This window comes from Triticum aestivum, chromosome 2A, assembly GCF_018294505.1.
Source record: "Triticum aestivum cultivar Chinese Spring chromosome 2A, IWGSC CS RefSeq v2.1, whole genome shotgun sequence".
Taxonomy (NCBI): domain Eukaryota; kingdom Viridiplantae; phylum Streptophyta; class Magnoliopsida; order Poales; family Poaceae; genus Triticum; species Triticum aestivum.
In genome coordinates this window covers 45,168,209-45,181,834 of record NC_057797.1, presented here as the reverse complement: position 1 = coordinate 45,181,834, position 13,626 = coordinate 45,168,209, and the positions used below count along the sequence as shown (strand labels likewise).

At 45.6% G+C, this 13,626-nt stretch overlaps 1 pseudogene; it reads left to right on the top strand.

Annotated features, from left to right (window-relative positions):
- Nucleotides 1-4,357: 4,357 nt before the first annotated feature.
- LOC123191462 (uncharacterized) lies at nucleotides 4,358-5,165 on the top strand (annotated as a pseudogene).
- Nucleotides 5,166-13,626: the final 8,461 nt, after the last annotated feature.

Sequence of the window (13,626 nt, the reverse complement as noted above, 5' to 3'; positions counted from 1 at the left end):
ATCCCCGTCTGGGTAGTACTTTGCTCGTAACACCTGAGCACATATGGAGTCTGGATCAGATATCAATCGCCAACACTGTTTAGCAAGCATGGCTTTGTTAAAACAGTGCAAATCCCGGAATCCCATTCCTCCTTTTTTTTAGGGATACACATCTTCCACCATGCTTTCCAGTGCATCCTTCTTTTGCCGTGAGTGTCACCCCACCAAAATCTTGCAATAGCATCACAAATGGCTTTATATATATTTTTTGGAATATTGAAAATTGACACGGCATAAACTGGAATGGCCTGTGCCACAGCCTTCAAGAGCGTCTCCTTACCACTGATTGATAGGATTTTTGACATCCAACTGTTGATCAGCGCACACACCTTATCAACCAAATGTTGGAAACAGTCACTACAGTCGATACCAATCTTCGACGGTAGTCCCAAATACTTGTCAGAAATAGCCTCTGAAACAATATTAAGTTGTGTGCAAATATCTGCTCGTACCTCCACTGGAGTGTTCGGACTGAAAAAACACTAGATTTTGCATCACTTACAAGTTGTCCTGAGCTAGCACAGTACATATCTAGAGCACTTTTGAGGGACGTGGCATTCAATGTATCCGCCTTCATCAGGATTAGAGAATCATTAGCAAAAAGCAAGTGTGAAACTGATGGTGCACTACGGCACACCCTAATTCCTTGGATACCACCGACCGCCTCTTCATGCGCTAGTAGACTGGATAACCCTTCAGCACAAATTAAGAAAAGGTATGGGGATAGGGGATCCCCTTGCCTGAGCCCCCTCGTAGGGGTAAAACTTTTTGTCTCATCCGAATTGAACCAAACCCTGTAGTTAACCGAGGTAACACATGCCATAACCATCTCCACCCAAGAAATATCAAATCCCAATTTTATCATCATATCTCGAAGAAAATTCCATTCTACTCGATCATATGCTTTGTGCATGTCAAGTTTCACCGCACACAAGCCACTATTTCCTTGCCTCTTCCTCTTGATTGCATGGAAACACTCATAAGCCACTAACACATTGCAGTAATGAGTCTACCCGACACAAAAGCGCTCTGGGTCAAAGAAATAATATATGGTAACAACACTTTCAGCCTGTTTGACAACACTTTGGATATTACCTTATAGACGACGTTGCATAATCTTATTGGCCTGAATTGCGATATAAGTTCTGGGCATTCAACCTTTGGAATAAGGACCACCGCTGTTTCATTCCACCCATCCGGAATAACCTTGTTATTGAGCGCTTTCGATACCGCCTCCGTTACTTGATCGCCTACAACTGGCCAAAATTTCTTGTAGAAAATTGCATGTAACCCATCAATACCCGGTGCTTTAAAATCACCGATACTAAACATAGCCTTCTTCACTTCCTCTGCTGTGTAGGGCTTTATAGCAGTGAGTCATTCATTGCCTGAGAAACTTTAGGTTTTATTCTCTGTAGTAATGTTTCATCAGTCCCTAGAACCTCTGACGTGAATAACTCTAAAAAGTAAGACTGTATCAAAGGCTTAATCTCCTCGTTTCCTTCCCTAACAACGCCATTAGCATCCTTAAGCTTCACAATAGTAATTTTTTTCTCCTGGCTGACGCACTGTGATGGAAATATGCTGTGTTACGGTCGCAATACCTGAGAAAATTGCTCCTACCCCTCTGCATGTGGTACACTTCTTCCTGTTCTAGCGCTACTTCCAACTGTAATGTTATTTCACGCTGTCGCTGTATAGATTGGTCGTCCATAGGACCCGCCAGCAGGCGATGAAGTTCTCGTGTGAGTTCTTTTATTTTCTTGCGCGGAGCCTTGAGAACCATCCTATCCCACTCGTGCAACTCCTTATGTACTGTTTGAAGCCTGGACATGATTGGCGCTCCTGGTGGAGAATGCGTCAACCTTAATAAACCTTGACTTTAATATTATATGCTTGTTAAGGGCAATCAGGAAATCATTTGCTTGCACACCCCCAACGCTTCCACCCTCCGCGCTAGGAGAAGTCTAGCAAGAGGAGAGAGGGGTCGCCTCAGACTCCAACGTTAACATGCTTCCCTCATCTCCACTAGCGGTACGACGGTGTTGGGTGGACCGGTGGAAGGAGAACCTGGTGACTTTGTTCTAGTAGAGTTATGTACACTGGTGGAAAAAGGGCCTTTGGTCGCGGTTCGCAACTGCCATTAGTCGCGGTTGCGCAACCGCGACCGAACGGGCGCGACTAAAGGCCCCCCCTTTAGTCGCGGTTGCTTAAGAACCGCGACTAAAGGCCCGTCCACGTGGGCGCCAGGTGGCCGTCGGGGCGGAGGACCTTTAGTCGCGGTTCTTGTGGCTAACCGCGACTAAAGGCCGCCACAGGTTTTTGAAAAAAAAATTGAATTTTTTTTTTCAAATTTCCGAATTATTTTAACCTCTAGTCTCTAATCACCACCCCTCATCACTTCTCAATTTATTCTTTTATCACCCCTCATCATTCCAAATCATCTAACTTCCCAACCGGTCACCCATCCCTCTCACTACTCCAGCCCAAGCACGCTTAACTTCCGGGTTCTATTCTCCCACGCTCCAAGTCTGCACTTGTTGTTTTCCTGACAATAATAAGATGTCAATCCTATTAACCTTCAGGAATTTTGCTTGAGCATGAAGTGACACATTTCACTGTTTGAGTTTGAAACTATTGTTTTAAAAAACAATAATTATTTAGTAACACTAATATTTCTTGAATAATTAGTTTGACCATTGTTTGACCACAGTTTGACCACAGTTGACCACAGTTTGACCAGATTTGACCAAAATTGAAATAATTAAAATAATTATTTAGTAACACTAATATTCTAGAATAATTAGTTTGACCATTGTTTGACCATAGTTTGCCCACTGTTTGAATATTTTTCAATTTTTTCCACTCTAGATCTTACAAGCCCCATAACTTTTTTTCTATTAGGTTTTTGAGGATTTTGAAAATGTTTAACGGGGTTCCCCCGTTAAATTTGGATGTAACTTTTCGAGTAGATGATTTTTCATATAAAAAACTTTTTCATCCGAGTTAGTATGCAAAAGTTATGCCCATTTTTACAAATTTCAGAGAGATTTTGCAAATAAAGTCAAAATTCACATTTGCAAATTTTCCCAACAACTAGACCACATATCACATGAGAAACTTATTTTCTTTTATTTTTTTGACATTTCCATTATTTTCTTTTATTTTTTTTAAAACTGAAAAGGCGATCCCGGGGGGGGGGGGTTAGAGTTTGAAAATGGGACCTTTAGTACCGGTTCGTGGCACGAACCGGGACTAAAGGTCTCAACCCCATTAGTTCCGGTTCGTGCCACAAACCGGGACTAAAAGGGAGGAGCTTTAGTCGCGGTTGGCCTGGCCAACCGCGACTAAAGGCCTTTGGGCACCTTTAGTCGCGGTTGGCCTGGCCAACCGCGACTAAAGCCCGCGAGCGCCCTGGGCCCAGGCATTTGGTCGCGGTTCATCTGCCAAACCGCGACTAAAGACTTCATTAGTCGCGGTTCCTACAGTTTCGCGACTAATGGGGCTGGACGGAAGCCTCTTTTTCTATCAGTGGTAGAGGTAAATGCGTGAACGCTCACACTTGTAGTTCCCAAGTTGGAAAGCTTGCTAGTCATGTGTGATACCAATCTACTTTTAGTATTTCTTTATTCATTCTTGTTGAATTCAGTCTAGATAATTATTAACTTGTTTATCCTCCTTTCCTTTGAACACAGTTGATATGTTGCTACTTTATCATACATTCCTCTTTGCTGATTAGCAAAATATCCGCATCCTGAGTATGACTTCTTGTACGCACCCTTCACTCATCTATTTTCTTTAGATGCAATCGTGGTAACATAAGTAGGTGGGAAGAGATGGAATCATTTTTAATATATTCAGTTGCTTGTAAATAAATAAATATGTACATACGATGAATTTATGAGTCGATGTGATGTAGCTACTAGTTTTTTCCTGCTTAATCTTGCCGTGAGCGGTTGCATGCTTGTTAGTCTATAGGCGAGCGGCGACTGTCTCGCCTAGATCCAATGACGTGGCATCAGCGATGGCATCTACTATGAATGAATTTTCTCCACATCAAGTCTCTCTCGCGCCGCTCCCGCGGGCGGCTCGGGAGAGCAAAATCCAGCCCGCCACCGGGAGGCCACCCACCAAAGCCGCTCCCCTCGCCGCCGCCCGTGTACGCAGCAGGGCAAAGCCCGTGCAGTGTAGGCGGCGGCGGGGCCGTCAGTCACTTCCACGCTGGATCGAGGGGCGCACGGGCGTCCCGATCTGGCGGCGACTGGAGCTCGGCGAGGCGAGGTGCGCGAGTGGGGCGCACTCGCGAGGTGCATGCGCCATGGCGCGCTACAGGAGCGGGGCTGCGCGGATCTGGCTTGGGCGCGTGGGGATTACTCGGGGCTGCGCGGATCTGGCGCAGTCGCCGGTGCGCGAGGCGGGGCGGAGGTGTGGCTGCGCGCGCGGCCTGCTGCTGCAATGAGCGTCCGTCGCGTCGGTGTGGTGGATCCGGCTAGCTGATAGCCTAGAGTGCAGCGGATGGCTGTAGATCCGGCGAGCATGCTGGGGCGTGCGGTTGCGGACGGGCCGGCCAGATCTGGGCCTGCCCAAGCCAGAGGCTGGTTGCGGCGCGTAGTAGGAGAGGTCCGAGGCTGCGGCTGCGGTAGTTGCGGGCGGGCCGACCATGACTTGTACTTGTCGGCCTTGGCCGGCGCTCGAGAGGGGCACTGCCGGCTGGTGGTGGTGCTCGGCTGTCGCTTGATGGAGCAGGGAGGCTCCGTCCGTGATTGGATGCGGGGTGCAGGACCCGATCTGGTCTCTGCAGGCCCGTCGTCGAGGAGGCTAGCTGGTGGCCTTGCATAGCGGTGGCGTGCTCGCTGGGTGGGGGATGTGCGCGGTCCAGTGGAGGTACGGGTCGACCTCGGCCTACTGCGTGGGAGTGGTTGCACCGGGTGAAAGCCTGGCCGGTGCTGGCCGGCCGATGGCGACGGCGCCCGTGGGCGTCGCTATCCTCCCTGGAGGCGTCGTCGGGATTCTTCACAGCCTATACTCCCGGATGAAGTTCTTCGGGTGAAAGCCCAGATCCTGCTGTAGGGTCGGACGGTGACGTCGTCTTCAACGTCGTTCCCCTCTTTAGGGCGCCGTCTTGAAGCTCTTGATCCCTCTGGTGCTTCCTATGACTGGACGTGCACGGTGGCTTCTGTGGCAACGATGATGATGGTGAGCAATATCGGAGGCATGGTATTGGTCGTGGTAGTCGGTTCTTCTTCTCCGACGTGTCTGTGGGGTTACCTCGACTGTTTGTTGCTGTGAAGTCGAAGCCGCGGTGGCGGGGCCAGGTGGTATACGATGACGCGTGGCAAGTTGTTCGTTCGGTGATCCTCCGTGATGCCAACCTTGCCTAGTTTCTTCGTAATTCATCATCGGAGTCGGAGCTACGTTGGCTTGTGTGGATTGTATGGAGTGTTGTGTTGCAGCTACTAGGGCTGTTGTTTTTTTTCTTTGATCTTCGGATCTTCTGGTCCTAGGACCTTCATCACTTTGTTGTTTTCTGTTGCTCTCTGCTATTATCAATGAATGCCAGCGATGCTGGATCTTTCAAAAAAAAAAATTCTCCACATCTCCCATATAAGAGCTGGTTCTCTTGGCTCTCGTTGTTTGATTTGGGAGGAAGTTTCGATGTTGTTTTGGTCCTTTCGATCTAGACGGGTGCATCACATGTTGGCATCGAGGTAATGATCCTCTTCTTTATTCTCTTTTTGTGGTGGTGGTATTGCGGGCAACCAACGGTGTTGATGATGGAAGGCCGGCCCTTGGGGTTTGGAGTGATGTTCCCTGGGCCTTTTTAGCAGCAACAACGTGATTGTGGTTTCTTTTTGAGAAAAGAATGTTTTTCTTCCCTCAAGTTTTCTAAAAGTATAGACTTGGTTCCTCAAGATTTTTTGGCGTATATTTGGTCCTTCAAGTCTCAAAGCCGGATAAGTTTGGTCCAAAACCATATTTTAAGCACGTTGACCAGGGTTTGACCATGTTTGACCGGTTTTGACCATGTTGACCGATGAAAATAGCAAACAAATTCAAGAAAATCCTGAAATTTTGTGACAACCAACTTGCTTGGGTGCGCTTGGTGCGTGTACATTTTTGTGGTCAGATAACATCCGAGGAGCTATAGAAAAAAAACAAAATTTGGCTTTTTTGTGAGCCAAAATTAGTTTTTTTTGTCACGAGCTCCTCGGATGTCAAAACACCACACAAATTTTCATGCAACCAAGCATCTGTGTTGCCACAAAATTTCAGAGTTATCTTTTTGATTTTTTGCGCTTTTTTTGAATTTACCATTTTTCAGTCAAACCTGGTCAACATGGTCAAACTTGGTCAGACCCGATCAACGTGCTTAAAATCTGGTTTTAGATCAAACTTATCCAGTTTTGAGATTTGAAGGACCAAATGTATACCAAAAATCTTGTGGGACCCGGTCTATATTTTAGGAGATCCAGTGACGTGGCATCAGCGATGGCATCTATGAATGAATTTTCTCCACATCTCCCATCTAAGAGCTGGTTCTCTCGGCTCTCGTTGTTTGATTTGGGAGGAAGTTTCTATGTTGGTTTGGTCCTTTCGATCTAGACGGGTGCATCATATGTCTTTGTGTTGGCATGGAGGTAATGATCCTCTTCTTCATTCTCTTTTTGCGGTGGTGGTATTGCGGGCAACCAACGGTGTTGATGATGGAAGGCCGACCCTTGGGGTTTGGAGTGATGTTCCTTGGGCCTTTTTTGCAGCAACAACGTGATTGTGGTTTTTTTTTGAGAAAAGTATGTTTTTCGTCCCCTAAGTTTTCCAAAAGTATAGACTTGGTTTCTCAAGACTTTTTGGCATATATTGGTCCTTCAAGTCTCAAAATTGGATAAGTTTGGTCCAAAACCAGATTTTAAGCACGTTGACAGGGGTTTGACCATGTTTGACCGGTTCTGACCATGTTGACCAGGTTTTGACCGATGAAAATAGCAAACAATTCTGAAATTTTGTGACAACCAACATGCTTGGGTGCGCTTGGTGTGTGTACACTTTTGTGGTCAAATAACATCCGAGGAGCTTTAGAAAAATAAACAATATTTGGCTTTTTTGTGAGCCAAAATTAGTTCTTTTTTGCCGCGAGCTCCTCGGATGTCAAAACACCACACAAGTTTTCATGCAACCAAGCGTCTTGGTTTAGAGTTATCTTTTTGATTTTTGCTCTTTTTTTTGAATTTACCATTCGTCAGTCGAACTTGGTCAACATGGTCAGACCCGATCAACGTGCTTAAAATCTGGTTTTAGAACAAACTTATCCAATTTTGAGATTTGAAGGACCAAATGTATATCAAAAATCTTATGGGACCCAGTCTATATTTTTGGAGAACCCGACGGACCAAAAACATAGTTTTTTGTTTCTTTTTCTCCCATTCGGTGTCTCCATGACACTACAAAATTGTTGCTTCTTCTCTCAGGCCTTTGTCCACATGGACCTTAGCATAGTTTTAGTAAAGAAAATAGAAAACATATATGGGACAATCTAGAGAAGCTTCTCTCATGTGATTTTACTTAAGAATAAACTATTGTTTTAAATCCATTGCAATTTTTCCGCGTCAATATGCCGGCTGCTGATTACCATGCCAGGACGGCTTGGGTGATAAAGCAACAACGATGACGCGTCTTCGGCTCAAGCTAGAGATTGTGTCTCTTTCGCTTTTTGATAACCGGGGTGTAATTTTCTTGTTTTCTAGAATTTCCTACGCCTACGAAAGTTTTTATTAAATACTCCCTTCGTCCTATAATATAATATTTTATTATATCAAATATACTCGCATATTATTGAGCAAGTATAAATCTTGATTTTTTTTCTTTGCATGGTATCTATTGTAGAATCTTGTTCGGAAGATGAAAACTTGGAACCCAGCATGACTACCGTAGACGTACGCAACCTTTTGATTGTCGATGTCTTGCGGTAGACGCGAGAGGTCCAAACTCAAGCCACCCCACGTCCCTGATTTATAGGTCGCGCGTGTGTTGCTGTCGTCGCCAACTTGCAACTCAAGTCACCGTCGCCCCACCACTATCAGAAAAACTTGTGTTGCCGACGGCCAAATCTATGCCGACGGCCCCCGTCGACATAGATGGGCATACCCCGACGGCCCAGCTAAAGCCTGTTGAAAATATGCCCTAGAGGCAATAATAAATTGGTTGTTATTACATTTTATTTCATTGTTCATGATAATCGTTTATTATCCATGCTAGAATTGTATTAATAGGAAACTCAGATACATGTGTGGATACATAGACAATACCATGTCCCTAGTAAGCCTCTAGTTGACTAGCTCGTTGATCAATAGATGGTTACGGTTTCCTGACCATGGACATTGGATGTTGTTGATAACGGGATCACATCATTAGAAGAATGATGTGATGGACAAGACCCAATCCTAAGCCTAGAACAAGATCGTGTAGTTCATATGCTAAAGCTTTTCTAATGTCAAGTATCATTTCCTTATACCATGAGATTGTGCAATTCCCGGATACCGTAGGAGTGCTTTGGGTGTACCAAACGTCACAACGTAACTGAGTGGCTATAAAGGTGCACTACAGGTATCTCCGAAAGTGTCTGTTGGGTTGGCACGAATCGAGACTGGGATTTGTCACTCCGTATAACGGAGATGTATCTCTGGGCCCACTCGGTAATGCATCATCATAATGAGCTCAATGTGACTAAGCAGTTAGTCACGGGATCATGCGTTATGGAACGAGTAAAGTGACTTGCCGGTAACGAGATTGAACAAGGTATTGGGATACCGACGATCGAATCTCGGGCAAGTAACATACCGATTGACAAAGAGAATTGAATACGGAATTGATTGAATCCCCGACATCGTGGTTCATCCGATGAGATCATCGTGGAACATGTGGGAGCCAATATGGGTATCCAGATCCCGCTATTGGTTATTGGCCGGAGAGGTGTCTCGGTCATGTCTGCATGGTTCCCGAACCCGTAGGGTCTACACACTTAAGGTTCGGTGACGCTAGGGTTCTAGAGATATTAGCACACGGTAACCCGAAAGTTGTTCGGAGTCCCGGATGAGATCCCGGACGTCACGAGGAGTTCCGGAATGGTCCGGTGTAAAGATTCATATATAGGAAGTCCAGTTTCGGCCATCGGGAAGGTTTCGGGGGTCACCGGTATTGTACCGGGACCACCGGAAGGGTCCCGGGGGTCCACCAGGTGGGGCCACCTATCCCGGAGGGCACCATGGGCTGAAGTGGGAGGGGAACCAGCCCCTAGTGGGATGGCGTGTCCCCCTTGGGCCTCCCCTGCACCTAGGGTTGGAAACCCTAGGGGTGGGGGTGCCACCCTTGCCTTGGGGGGCAAGGCACCCCCTTTGGCCGCCGCCCCCCTAGGAGATTGGATCTCCTAGGGCCGGCGCCCCTCTAGGCACCCTATATATAGTGGGGGGAGGGAGGGCTGTGCACCCAAGCCCCTGGCCTCTCCCTCTCCCTCCCGTGACACTCCTCCGTCTCCCAGCGCTTGGCGAAGCCCTGCCAAGATCACCGTTGCTTCCACCACTACGCCGTCGTGCTGCTGGATCTTCATCAACCTCTCCTTCCCCCTTGCTGGATCAAGTTGGAGGAGACGTCTTCCCAACCGTATGTGTGTTGAACAAGGAGGTGCTGTCTATTCGGCACTTGGTCATCGGTGATTTGAATCACATCGAGTACGACTCCATCAACCCCGTTCTCTTGAACGCTTCCGCTCGTGATCTACAAGGGTATGTAGATGCACTCCTCTTCCCTCGTTGCTAGATGACTCCATAGATTGATCTTGGTGATGCGTTTAAAATTTTAAAATTCTGCTATGTTCCCCAACAGTGGCATCATGAGCTAGGTCTATGCGTAGTTTCTATGCACGAGTAGAACACAAAACAGTTGTGGGCGTCGATATTGTCAATTTACTTGCCGTTACTAGTATTATCTTGATTCGGCGGCATCGTGGGATGAAGCGGCCCGGACCGACCTTACACGTATGCTTACGTGAGACTGGTTCCACCGACTGACATGCACTAGTTGCATAAGGTGGCTAGTGGGTGTCTGTCTCTCCCACTTTAGTCGGATCGGATTCGATGAAAAGGGTCCTTATGATGGGTAAATAGAAATTGGCATATCACATTGTGGTTTTGGCGTAGGTAAGAAACGTTCTTGCTAGAAACCTATAGCAGCCACGTAAAAACTTGCAACAACAATTAGAGGACGTCTAACTTGTTTTTGCAGCATATGCCTTGTAATGTGATATGGCCAAAAGGATGTGATGAATGATATATGTGATGTATGAGATTGTTCATGTTCTTGTAATAGGAATCACTACTTGCATGTCGATGAGTATGACAACCGGCAGGAGCCATAGGAGTTGTCTTAATTTATTTATGACCTGCGTGTCAACTTAAACGTCATGTAATTACTTTACTTTATTGCTACAGCGTTAGCCATAGTAGTAGAAGTAATAGACGACGAGACAACTTCAAGAAGATACAATGATGGAGATCATGATGATGGAGATCATGGTGTCATGCCGGTGTCAACGATGATCATGGAGCCCCGAAGATGGAGATCAAAGGAGCAAATGATATTGGCCATATCATGTCACTATTTGATTGCATGTGATGTTTATCATGTTTTACATCTTATTTGCTTAGGACGACGGTAGCTTAAATAAGATGATCCCTCATAATAATTTCAAGAAAGTGTCCCCCCTAACTGTGCACCATTGCGAAGGTTCATTATTTTGAAGCACCACGTGATGATCGGGTGTGATAGATTCTAACGTTCGAATACAACGGGTGTAAGCCAGATTTACACACGCAATACACTTAGGTTGACTTGACGAGCCTAGCATGTACAGACATGGCCTCGGAACACGGAAGACCGAAAGGTCGAGCATGAGTCGTACAGAAGATACGATCAACATGAAGATGTTCACCGATGTTGACTAGTCCGTCTCACGTGATGATCGGACACGGCCTAGTTGACTCGGATCATGTTTCACTTAGATGACTAGAGGGATATCTATCTGAGTGGGAGTTCATTAAATAATTTGATTAGGTGAACTTAATTATCATGAACATAGTCTAAATTGTCTTTGCAAATATGTTGTAGATAAATAGCTCACGTTGTAGCTCCCTGTTTCAATACATTCCTAGAGAAAGACCAAGTTGAAAGATATTATAAGCAATGATGCGGACTGGGTCCATAGTCCGAGGAGTGTCCTCACTGCTACACAGAAGGCTTACGTCTTTGATGCACCGCTCGATGTGCAAACCCCTACAACGTCGTCTGTGGATGTTGTGAACACCTGACAGACACATCCTGATGACTACTTAGTAGTTTAGTGCACCATACTTTACGGCTTAGAATCAGGATTCCAATGACGTTTTGAACGCCATAAGACATATGAGATGTTCCAAGAGCTGAAATGGGGATTTCAGGCTCATGCCCGTGTTGAGAGGTATGAGACCTCTGACAAGTTCTTTTGCCAACAAGATGGAGGAGAATAGCTCAGCCAGTGAGCATGTGCTCAGAATGTCTGGGTGCTACAATCACTTAAATCAAGTGGGAGTTAAACTTCCAGATAAGATAGTGATTGATAGAGTTCTCTAGCCACTATCACTAAGCTACTAGATCTTCGTGATGAACTATGACATGCAAGGGATGGAGTTGATCCCGGAGCTGTTCGCGGTGCTTAAGACCACAAAAGGTAGAAATCAAGAAGGAGCATCAAGTGTTGATGGTTTAACGAGACCACTGGTTTCAAGAAGGGCAAGGGCTAGAAGGGAAACTTCATGGATGGCAAACCAGTTGCCGCTCCAGTGAAGGAACCCAAGGTTGGACCCAAACCCGAGACTAAGTGCTTCTATTGTAAGGGGAACGGTCACTGGTAGCGGAATTACCTCAAATGCATGGTAGATAAGAAGGCTGGCAACTTCAACAAAGTATATACATGTTATTAATGTGTACCTCACTAGTACTCCTGGTAGCACCTAGGTATTGGATACCGGTTCAGTTGCTATTATTGGTGACTTGAAGCAAAAGCTACAGACTAAACGGAGACTGGCTAAGGGCGAGGTGAAGTGTTTCCAAAGTTGATGAGATCACCATCGCACGCTCCATCTGCCTTTGGGATTAGTATTGAACCTAGATAAATGTTATCAGGTGTCTACGTTGAGCATGAATATGATTAGATCATGTTCATTGTAATACGGTTATTCATTTAAGTTAAAGAATAATGGTTATTCTATTTACATGAATAATACCTTTCATGGTCATGCACCCTATGTGAATGGTTCATTGAATCTCGGTCGTGGTAATACACATGTTCACGCCAAAAGATGTAGAGTTATTAATGATAGTACCACTTTCTTGTGGCACTGCCTCTTAGGTCATATTGGCGTAAGATGCATGAAGAAACTCCATGTCGATGGATGTTTGGAGTCACTTGATTTTGAATCGCTTGACACATGCGAGCCATGCCTCATGGGCAAGATGACTAAGACCCCGTTTTCAGGTACAATGAAACGGTAAGTGACTTGTTAGAAATCATACATGCTGATGCGTGTGATCCAATGAGAATTGAAGCGTGCGGTGGATATCGCTATTTTCTCATCTTCACTGACGATTTGAGTAGATATAGGTATATTTACTTAATGAAGCACAAGTCTGAAACGTTTGAAAAGTTCAAGCGATTTCAAAGTGAAGTTAAGAATCGTCATAACAAGAAGATCAAATTCCTACGATCTGATCAATGAGAATTTATGAGTTATGAGTTTGGCAAACACTTAAGACATTGTGGAACTGTTTCACAGTTGAAGCCACCTGGAACACCACAGGGTAATGGTGTGTCCGGACGTCATAATCAAACCCTATGAGATATGGTGCGATCTATGATGTCTCTTGCCGATCTACCGTTTTCATTTTGAGGTTATGCATTAGAGACAGCTGCATTCACTTAAGATAGGGCACCATCTAAGTCCGTTGAGACGACGTCGAACATTGGTTTGGCAAGAAACCAAAGTTGTCGTTTCTTAATGTTTGGGGCTGCGATGCTTAAGGCTTCAGCCGGAGAAGCTCGAACCCAAAGCGGACAAACACATCTTCATAGGATACCCAAAGGTGACAGTTGGGTACACCTTCTATCTCAAATCCAAGGGCAAATTGTTTGTCACTAAGAACGGGTCCTTTCTCGAGAAGGAGTTTCTCTCGAAAGAATTGAGTGGGAGGAAGATAGAACTTGATGAGGTTGTCGAACCTTTACTTCAACCGAAGAGTGATGCAACACAGAAAGATGTTTTCTGTGGCGCCTATGTCTGTTGAATAGGAAGTTAATGATAGTGATCATGAAGCTTCAGATCAAGTTGCTATCGAACCTCATAGGTCGACAAGGATATGTTCACTAGTAGAAAAAGGGTCAAACGTGAAGCACATTAGTGCCGGTTTGTATTTGAGCCGGCACTAATGTATACATTAGTGCCGGTTCCAATGGCTAGCCGGGCCGCTTTCATTAGTACCGGTTCGTGGCGAACCTTTAGCACC